The sequence below is a fragment of the Somniosus microcephalus genome, chromosome 22 (assembly GCF_052327205.1).
Source record: "Somniosus microcephalus isolate GS21.2 chromosome 22, FLI_Smic_1.0, whole genome shotgun sequence".
NCBI lineage: Eukaryota > Metazoa > Chordata > Chondrichthyes > Squaliformes > Somniosidae > Somniosus > Somniosus microcephalus.
Genome location: NC_141008.1, coordinates 785,258 through 794,653, shown reverse-complemented (window position 1 = coordinate 794,653; position 9,396 = coordinate 785,258). Strand labels below are relative to the sequence as shown.

The following is a 9,396-nucleotide window of genomic DNA, read 5'->3' as shown; positions in this document are numbered from 1 at the left end:
ACTAGAAACCGTTCTAGAAACCAGGAAGCTGGTTAAAAGACAGAAGCAGAGTGCGGTAGTTTTTCGGTGTTTTTTTGACTGGACGATGTAAAGAGTGGGCCCCCCTGCATCACTGCTGCGACCGTTGCCCTTCTTGCTATTTCAACAAACTGGACTTGGGTACAGGAGGCAGACGTATCGACATTTGCTGCCAACACGAAAAACAGGGAGCCTGGGTAGCTGTGAAGGAACCGTCAGTGAACATTTAGAGAAGAATATTGAGAGGAAATGTACACCAAATGGTGTGTTAAAAGCTGCCGAGGAGTCTCCAACAATAGATATTTACAGAGCAGAGGAGACCATTCGGCCCACTGTGTTAATTCTGGGTCTTTGCCAGAGCAATACTAAACTAAACCCACTGACCCACTATCTCCCCATAGACCTGTATCAATCGCAAACTAATCCCACTGCCCAACTCTCTCCCCAAAGCCCTGTAACAATCCCAAACTAATCCCACTGTCCCGCTCTCTCCCCAAAACCCTGTAACAATCCCAAACTAATCCCACTGACCCGCTATCTCCCCATAGCCCTGTATCAATCCCCAAACTAATCCCACTGCCCCGCTCACACACCATAGACCTGTATCAATCCCAAACTAATCCCGCTGCCCCGCTCACACCCCATAGGCCTGTATCAATCACAAACTAATCCCACTGCCCCACTCACACACCATAGACCTGTATCAATCCCAAACTAATCCCGCTGCCCCGCTCTCACCCCATAGCCCAGAATCAATCCTAAACTAATCCCACTGCCCCGTTCACACCCCATAGACCTGTATCAATCACAAACTAATCCCACTGCCCCGCTCTCACCCCATAGCCCTGAATCAATCCCAAACTAATCACACTGCCCCACTCACACCCCATAGACCTGTATCAATGCCAAATAAATCCCAGTGCCCCACTCTCTCCCCATAGCCCTGCGCCGGCACTTTGAAAGAGCTCTGCAATTAATTTCATTCACCTGCCCTTTCCCCATAGCCCTGTAATGTTTATCCTTCAAGTATTTATTCAACTGCCTTTTGAAAGTCACTATTGAATTTGCTTCCACTGCCCTTTCAGGCAGCGCATTCCAGATCATAACAACTTGCTGCTTAAAAAAAATGTTTCCTCATGTCACCTCTGGTTCTTTTGCCAATCACCATGAATCTGCATCCTCTGGTTACCGAACCTTCTGCCAGTGGAAACACTTTCTTCTTATTTATGCTATCAAAACTATTCATAATTTTGAACATCTCTATCAAATCTCCTCTTAACCCTCTCTGCTCTAAGGAGGACAATCCCAGCTTCTCCAGTCTCTCCACATAATTGAATTCCCTCATCCCTGGTACCATTCTGGTAAATCTCCTCTGCACCCTCTCTAAGACCTTGCCATCCTGTGTTGACTTTAATAAAATAGCATTGGTTTGACACGTTCCTGTGAAAGATCATTGATCATTAAGAGATTGTAAATCTCACCTGCTTGCTGCTGGGGTTTGCCGATGTTGAGCTGAGACTGTAAGTGCAATGGTTTTGAAATGACAATCAGAGGGGATGTGGTTTAGACGTCACATGAATGAAATAACAGTTTCCTCTTAAAAAGGAGAAGTGTAAGTGAAGGCAGTCCACGAGGAGGCTGGATTGGCTCGTGTGTGTCATGGGCTGTGGACACCCACTGTCCAAACTGCCTACTGTGGGCAGCAGCAGCTGTAACAGCTGGGAGCCCCTTTCTTTATCTTTACAACTTCCCTTCTCCACCTCTCCCCTCCTGCTGAAGCACATCACAACTGGTCCTCTGCTCAGCCATTGCCCACAGCCAGCAGGGCGAGTGGACAAGAAGCCAGGCTCATTCACCCTCTCCATAACACAGGGCCACAGACACCAATTGTAACCGCTGCCCAGGCTCAGGTCAGCTCCCTCAGCACAGGCCGGGGATGAAGCCTGGGCCTTTCCAAATGCAAGGAAGCAAGAAACAAATACTGGCCAGGAAAGTCTTAGCGAGTTCGAGTAATCTGTGCGTTTGTTTGATTGAAACCAAAACAGCTTCGAACACGAGGATGCTTCACACAGGTGGAGAAATTCAGTTCACTTTTTCGACACAATTCGAAGCAGCAGAAGCAATGAACACGTTGAAATCGTCAAATATGAACACATATATCACTAAGCAACAATAGAATAAGGAGCATATGGCACAGAAAAGGAAGAATTGAAAGAAAGATTCAAAGAAATAAAGAAAGTACAAGGACTTGGGGTTTTATACACGGGCACTGTGTTTCTTTCTGCGCCGGGACAGCAGAGGGCACAATCGGAACATCAGCCACATTAGTGCCTGAAACATGGTTCAATAGGAACAGGAGGAGGCCGTTCATCCCCTCGAGCCTGTCAAACCGGAACAGGAGGAGGCCATTCAGCCCCGCGAACCTGTCAAACCGGAACAGGAGGAGGACATTCAGCCCCTTGAGCCTGTCGAACAGGAACAGGAGGAGGCCATTCAGCCCCTTGAGCCTGTCGAACAGGAACAGGAGGAGGCCATTCAGCCCCTTGAGCCTGTCGAACAGGAACAGGAGGAGGCCATTCAGCCCCTTGAGCCTGTCGAACAGGAACAGGAGGAGGCCATTCAGCCCCTCGAGCCTGTCGAACAGGAACAGGAGGAGGCCATTCAGCCCCTCGAGCCTGTCAAACAGGAACAGGAGGAGGCCACTCAGCCCCTTGAGCCTGTCAAACAGGAACAGGAGGAGGCCATTCAGTCCCTCGAGCCCGTTACACTGGAACAGGAGGCCATTCAGTCCCTCGAGCCTGTTACACAGGAGGAGGCCATTCAGCACCTCGAGCCTGTTACACAGGAACAGGAGGAGGCCATTCAGCCCCTCGAGCATGTTGACTTTTGTTAATAGAAGCGAGGACACTGCGGTAAAATAAAAAGCGAAATGCAGCAGATGCTGGATCTGAAATTGTTCATTAAATGTTGGAAACACTCCACAGGTCAGGGAACATCTGTGGACAGAAAAACACAGGGTTAACCTTTCAGGTCCATGAACTCTCGGTAGAACAAAGATTTTGCAGTTTGTAGGTCCCGTGTGAGTTTCCTTCCAAACTTTTTAAACTTTTAAACTGCTCAAAAATTACAAAATTAAGAAGCTAACCTTCCCTCGAAAAATAAATGGCCCGTACGGGGATCGAACCCGCAACCTTGGCATTATTAGCACCACGCACTAACCAACTGAGCTAACCGGCCCATCTGCAAGAGTCATCTATAGTACCGTCCCTGTTTCTGGTCTTTGCCAGCTAAGTCACTTTGTCTTGGAAGGCTGTAAAAGAAAAACTTACATTTCGACAGGACTTTCACGACCTCAGGACATCCCAAAGTGCTTTACAGCCAATGAATACTTTTTGAACTGTTTTGCATCTGTGACAGGTAGATTGGTCAGGAGGAGGTCAAGTAGGTTTTCCCCTCGTGTTGGCTCCCTTACCACCTGCCGCAGGCCCAGACTGGCAGCCATGTCCTTCAGGACTCGACCAGCTCGGTCAGTAGTGCTGCTACCGAGCCGCTCTTGGTGATGGGCATTGAGGGCCCCACCCAGAGTACATTCTGTGCCCTTGCTGCCTTCAGTGCTTCTTCCAAGAGGAGTACTGATTCATCAGCTGAGGGAGGGTGGTAGGTGGTAATCAGCAGGAGGTTTCCTTGCCCATGATGTTCCTGTGTAACAGGCTTGAGGGACTGAATGGCTTCCTCCTTTTCCTGCATAACAGGCTGAATAGCCTCCTCCCATTCCTGCATAACAGGCTCGAGGGGCTGAATGGCCTCCTCCTTTTCCTGTATGATAGGCTCGATGGGCTGAATGGCCTCTTCCTGTTTATGTGTAACATACCCGAGGAGCTGATTGGCCTCCTCCTGTTCCTGTATGATAGGCTCGATGGGCTGAATGGCCTCCTCCTGTTCCTGTATAACAGACTCAAGGGGCTGAATGGCCTCCTCCTGTTCCTGTGTAACAGGCTCAAGGGGCTGAATGGCTTCCTCCTGTGCATGTATAACAGGCTCGAGGGGCTGAATGGCCTCCTCCTTTTCCTGTGTAACCGGCTCGAGGGGCTGAATTGCCTCCTCCTGTTCCTGTCTAACAGGCTTGAGGGGCTGAATGGCTTCCTCCTTTTCCTGTATAACACGCTCGACAGGCTGAAAAGCCTCCTCCTGTTCCTGTATAACAGGCTCGTGTGTCTGAATTGTCTCCTCTTGTTCCTGTGTAACAGGCTTGAGGGGCTGAATGACCTCCTCCTGTTACTGTGTAACAGGCTCGAGGGGCTGAATGGCATCCTCCTGTGCATGTATAACAGGCTCGAGGGGCTGAATGGCCTCCTCCTGTTCATGTATAACAGGCTTGAGGGGCTGAATGGCCTCCTGCTGTTCCCGTATAACAGACTCGTGGGTCTGAATTGCCTCCTCCTGTTCCTTTATAACAGACTCGTTGGTCTGAATTGCCTTCTCCTGTTCCTTTATAACTGGATCATGGGTTTGATTGCCTCCTCTTCATCCTACGTAACAGGTTCGAGGGGCTGAATGGAGTTCTACTGTTCTTGTACAGATCTTGTATCGCTGAACGGCTTCCTCCTGTCCAATGCAACAGGCTCGAGGCGTTAAAGGCCTCCTCTTGTCCCTGTGTAACAGGCTCGAGGGGCTGAATGGCCTCCTCCTGTTCCTGTATAACAGGCTAAAGCGGCTGAATGGCCTCCTTCTGTTCCTGTGTAAAAGGGTGATGGGACTGAATGGTCTCCTCCTGTTCCTATGTAAAACGGCCATGGGACTGAATGGCCTCCTCCTGCTCCTGTGTAACTGACTCAGGGGTTGAGAGCACTCAGAGGGAAAGTGTCGGGGCGGTAGTTTCCCTTCTCTGAATTACCGATTTACTGCAAAATGTACCGTCAGTGGAGGAACCACCGAACCCTGACCCAAAATCCGACTCTGGTGGGACTCGAACCCACAACCTTTGAATGCCTTATGCCTTAATCTATCATACAATTAGAAGTACCAATGTGCTATCCATTGCGCCACAGAGCCAATTACGTAAAATTCTATTACAAAAGCAAAATAGTGTTGATGTTGGAAATCTGAAATATAAACACTCTGCAGGTCAGGCAGCATTCCATGTCTGTTTAAAAGGGACATGCTCTCAGTCCCGGATCATTCTGTGTCTGTTTAAAAGGGACATGCTGTCAGTCCCGGATCATTCTGTGTCTGTTTAAAAGGTACATGCTGTCAGTCCCGGATTATTCCGCGTCTGTTTAAAAGGACATGCTTTCAGTCCCGGATTATTCTGTGTCTGTTTAAAAGGGACATGCTTTCAGTCCCGGATTATTCTGTGTCTGTTTAAAAGGGATGTTCTGTCAGTCCCGGATTATTCTGTGTCTGTTTAAAAGGGATGTGCTTTCAGTCCCGGATTATTCTGTGTCTGTTTAAAAGGGACATGCTTTCAGTCCCGGATTATTCTGTGTCTGTTTAAAAGGGATGTTCTGTCAGTCCCGGATTATTCTGTGTCTGTTTAACAGTGATGTACTGTCAGTCCCGGATCATTCTGTGTCTGTTTAAAAGGGATGTGCTGTCAGTCCCTGGTTATTCTGTGTCTGTTTAAAAGGGATCTGCTGTCAGTCCAGGATCATTCTGTGTCTGTTTAAAAGGGATGTGCTGTCAGTCCCGGATCATTCTGTGTCTGTTTAAAAGGGATGTGCTGTCAGTCCAGGATCATTCTGTGTCTGTTTAAAAGGGATGTGCTGTCAGTCCCGGGTCATTCTGTGTCTGTTTAAAAGGGACATGCTGTCAGTCCAGGATCATTCTGTGTCTGTTTAAAAGGGATGTTCTGTCAGTCCCTGGTCATTCAGTGTCTGTTTAAAAGGGATGCGCTGTCAGTCCCGGATCTTTCTGTGTCAGTTTAAAAGGGATGTTCTGTCAGTCCCGGATCATTCTGTGTCTGTTTAAAAGGGATGTTCTGTCAGTCCCTGGTCATTCTGTTTCTATTTAAAAGGGATGTGCTGTCAGTCCCGGATCATTCTGTGTCTGATTAAAACGGATGTTACATAAGACCATAAGAAATAGGAGCAGGAGTAGGTCAATCGGCCCCTCGAGCCTGCTCCACCATTCAATAAGATCATGGCTGATCTGATCCTAACCTCAAATCTTCTATCACTCTGCATCCACCCGAACCCATGTGATCTCCCGGGAGAGGCGAAAAACCAGATAAAGACCCAATGGCCAATTTGGGAGAAAAAAATCTGGGAAATTCCTCTCCGACCCATCGAGGCGATCGAAATTCTTCCAGGAGATCACTCTGTCCCTACATTTTCTACAGTACTTACCTTCTGTAAAGGCGATCTCCACCCCAGCCAGGAACAGGAATAAAACCATCTCCTGAAATCTAACACAGAATTAGAACACAGTAGGAGCAGAACCAGGCTACACGGCCCCTGGGCCCACTCCACTACCCACAGGGCCATGACCATTCCGAACCTAGTCTCATGTCCAATTTCCTGCCCGCTCCCCGTAACCCTTAATTCCCTTTACTTCTAGGAAACTATCTATTTCTGTTTTAAATTTATTTCATGATGTAGCTTCCACAGCTTTCTGGGGCAGCAAATTCCACAAACCTACCACCCTCTGAGTGAAGAAGTTTCTGCTCATCTCAGTTTTGAATGAGCTGCCCCTTATTTCAAGATTATGCCCTCTAGTTCTAGTTTCACCCATCATTGGGAACATCCTCACTGCATCTACCCGATCAAGCCCCTTCACAATCTTATATATTTCAATAAGATCGCCTCTCATTCTTCTGAACTCCAATGAGTAGAGACACAATCTACTCAACCTCTCCTCATATGACCACCCCCTCATCCCCGGGATTAACCGAGTGAAACTTCTTTGTACTGACTCGAGAGCAAGTATGTCTTTTCTTAAGTATGGACACCAAAACTGTATGCAGTATTCCAGGTGCGGTCTCACCAATACCTTGTACAACTGCAGCAATACCTCCCTGTTTTTATATTCCATCCCCCTAGCAATAAAAGCCAACATTCCATTGGCCTTCTTAATCACTTGCTGCACCTGCATACTAACTTTTTGAGTTTCGTGCAACAGGACCCCCAGATCCATTTGTTCTACAGTACTTTCCAGTTTCTTGCCATTAAGATAATAACTTGCTCAATATTATAGAGTCTGCCCCACAGAAACAGTCCATTTGCACGAACTGGTCTCCACACGAGGCTCCTCCTTCTCTATTTCTCCTCACCCCCCAAATAAAACTAGAATCAGTAATGGATACCATGAAACTATCGGATTGTCGTAAAAACCCATCTGGTTCAGTAATGTCTTTCAGGGAAAGAAATCTGCCGTCCTTACCCGGTCTGGCCTTTGTGTGACTCCAGTCCCATAGCAATGTGGTTGATTCTTAACTGCCCTCTGAAATGGCCTAGCAAGCCATTCAGTTGTAACAAACCGCTATGAAACAAAATAATAAAAATGAAGCTGGACGGACCACCTGGCCTGATCCATATCAGCCTCCTCCTGAGGTCCCCATCATCACAGAAGCCAGTCTTCAGCCAATTCGATTCACTCCACGTGATATCAAGAAAAGACTGAGCACACTGGATACAGCAATGGCTCTGGGCCCTGACAACACCCCGGCTATCATTCTGAAGACTTGTGCTCCAGCCAAGCTGTTCTAGTACAGCCAGAACACTGGCATCTAACCAACAATGTGGAAGACTGCCCAGGTATGTCCAGTCCACAAGAAGCAGGACAAATCCATTCCAGCCAATTACCGCCCCATCAGTCTACTCTCTACTCTCAATCATCAGCAAAGTAATGGAAGGTGTCATCCACAGTGCTGTAAAGTGGCACTTACTGACAAATAACCTGCTCATTGATGCCCGGTTTGGGTTCTGCCAAGAGCACTCGGCTCCTGACTTCATTAAAACCTTGGTCCAACATGAACAAAGGAGCTGACCACCAACATCCTGGGGGTTACCATTGAACATAAATACTGTGACAACAAGAGAAGGTCAGAGGCTAGGCATTCTGCATCGGGTGTCTCACCTCCTGACTCCCCAAAGCCTTTCTACCATCTACAAGGCACAAGTAAGGAGCGTGATGGAATACTCTCCACTTGCCTGGATGAGTGCAGCTCCAACAACACTCAAGAAGTTCGACATCATCCAGGACAATGCAGCCCGATTGATTGGCACCCCATCCACCACCTTAGACATTCACTCCCTCCTCCACCGGCGCACCGTGGCTGCAGTGCGTACAATCTACATGATGCACTGCAGCAACTCACCAAGGCTTCTTCAGCAGCACCTGCCAAACACGCAACCTCTTCCACCTAGAAGGACAAGCACAGCAGGCGCATGGGAACACCACCACCTCCAAGTTCCCCTCCAAGTCACACACCATTCTGACTTAGAAGTATATTGCCAAACCTTCATCGTCGCTGGGTCAAAATCCTGGATCTCCCTCCCTAACAGCACTGTGGGAGTACCTTCACCACACGGACTGCAGCGGTTCAAGAAGGCGGCTCACCACCACCTTCTCAAGGGGCAATTAGGGATGGGCATTTAATGCTGGCCTTGCCAGCGCACCCACATCCCATAAACGAATTTAAAAAATCCTATCAGCATATCCTTCTATTCCTTTCTCCCTTCCTCTTAAATGCATCTGTAGTATTACACCTCAACTACTGTATTCTCAGCGCTCTTTGGCCAAAGAAGTTAATCCTGAATTCCCTGATGGATTTATCGGTGAGTATTTGTGACCTGTCTTCTCTGAGCTAGTTCCTGACTCACTCACAGTAGGAAGCATTTTCGCAGTGTTAATGTGCAGCTGCGATGGCTGAGTGGTTAAGGCGTTGGGCTCGAAATCCAATGGGGTTTTCCCGTGCAGATTCGAACCCTGCTTGCAGCGACTTGGATTCAAAGTCTTTATTTTATTTCATCGGCTCCCTGTGGCGATCAGTGGCCCCGAAATTGATCAGAATTCCCTCCACTGCACTTTATTACACTGGTTAACCCAAAGTTCCAATTGAAACACTAATAATTTATCGGCATCTGTAATGTCTGTAAGTTGTGCAGTAAATAACTACAGACACTTTTAAAAGTACAAACAAAAGCAGGTCTTTACTATTCAGAGTCTGGGCGAATCTAATCTAATTAACATATCACAACTCTTATATACTGGTGTGGTCACTATCGGTATTACGGTATACATGAGCCAACAAATAGTGCCACACCAAAAGTAGTACTCTTAAAGGCGAACGGTTACATTCTATAGTTCCCTTAAAGGTAAACGGTTACATACACAACACTCCTCCCTTCCTAGCTTATTACTTACAGAATCCCCTTTAAA

General features: G+C 47.7%; 1 non-coding gene across 1 annotated transcript; it reads left to right on the top strand.

Moving 5' to 3' along the window:
- The first annotated feature begins 8,873 nt into the window (after nt 1-8,873).
- On the top strand, nt 8,874-8,955 carry trnas-cga (transfer RNA serine (anticodon CGA)). The gene has a single exon. It is a non-coding gene; the product is annotated as a tRNA-Ser (tRNA).
- Nucleotides 8,956-9,396: the final 441 nt, after the last annotated feature.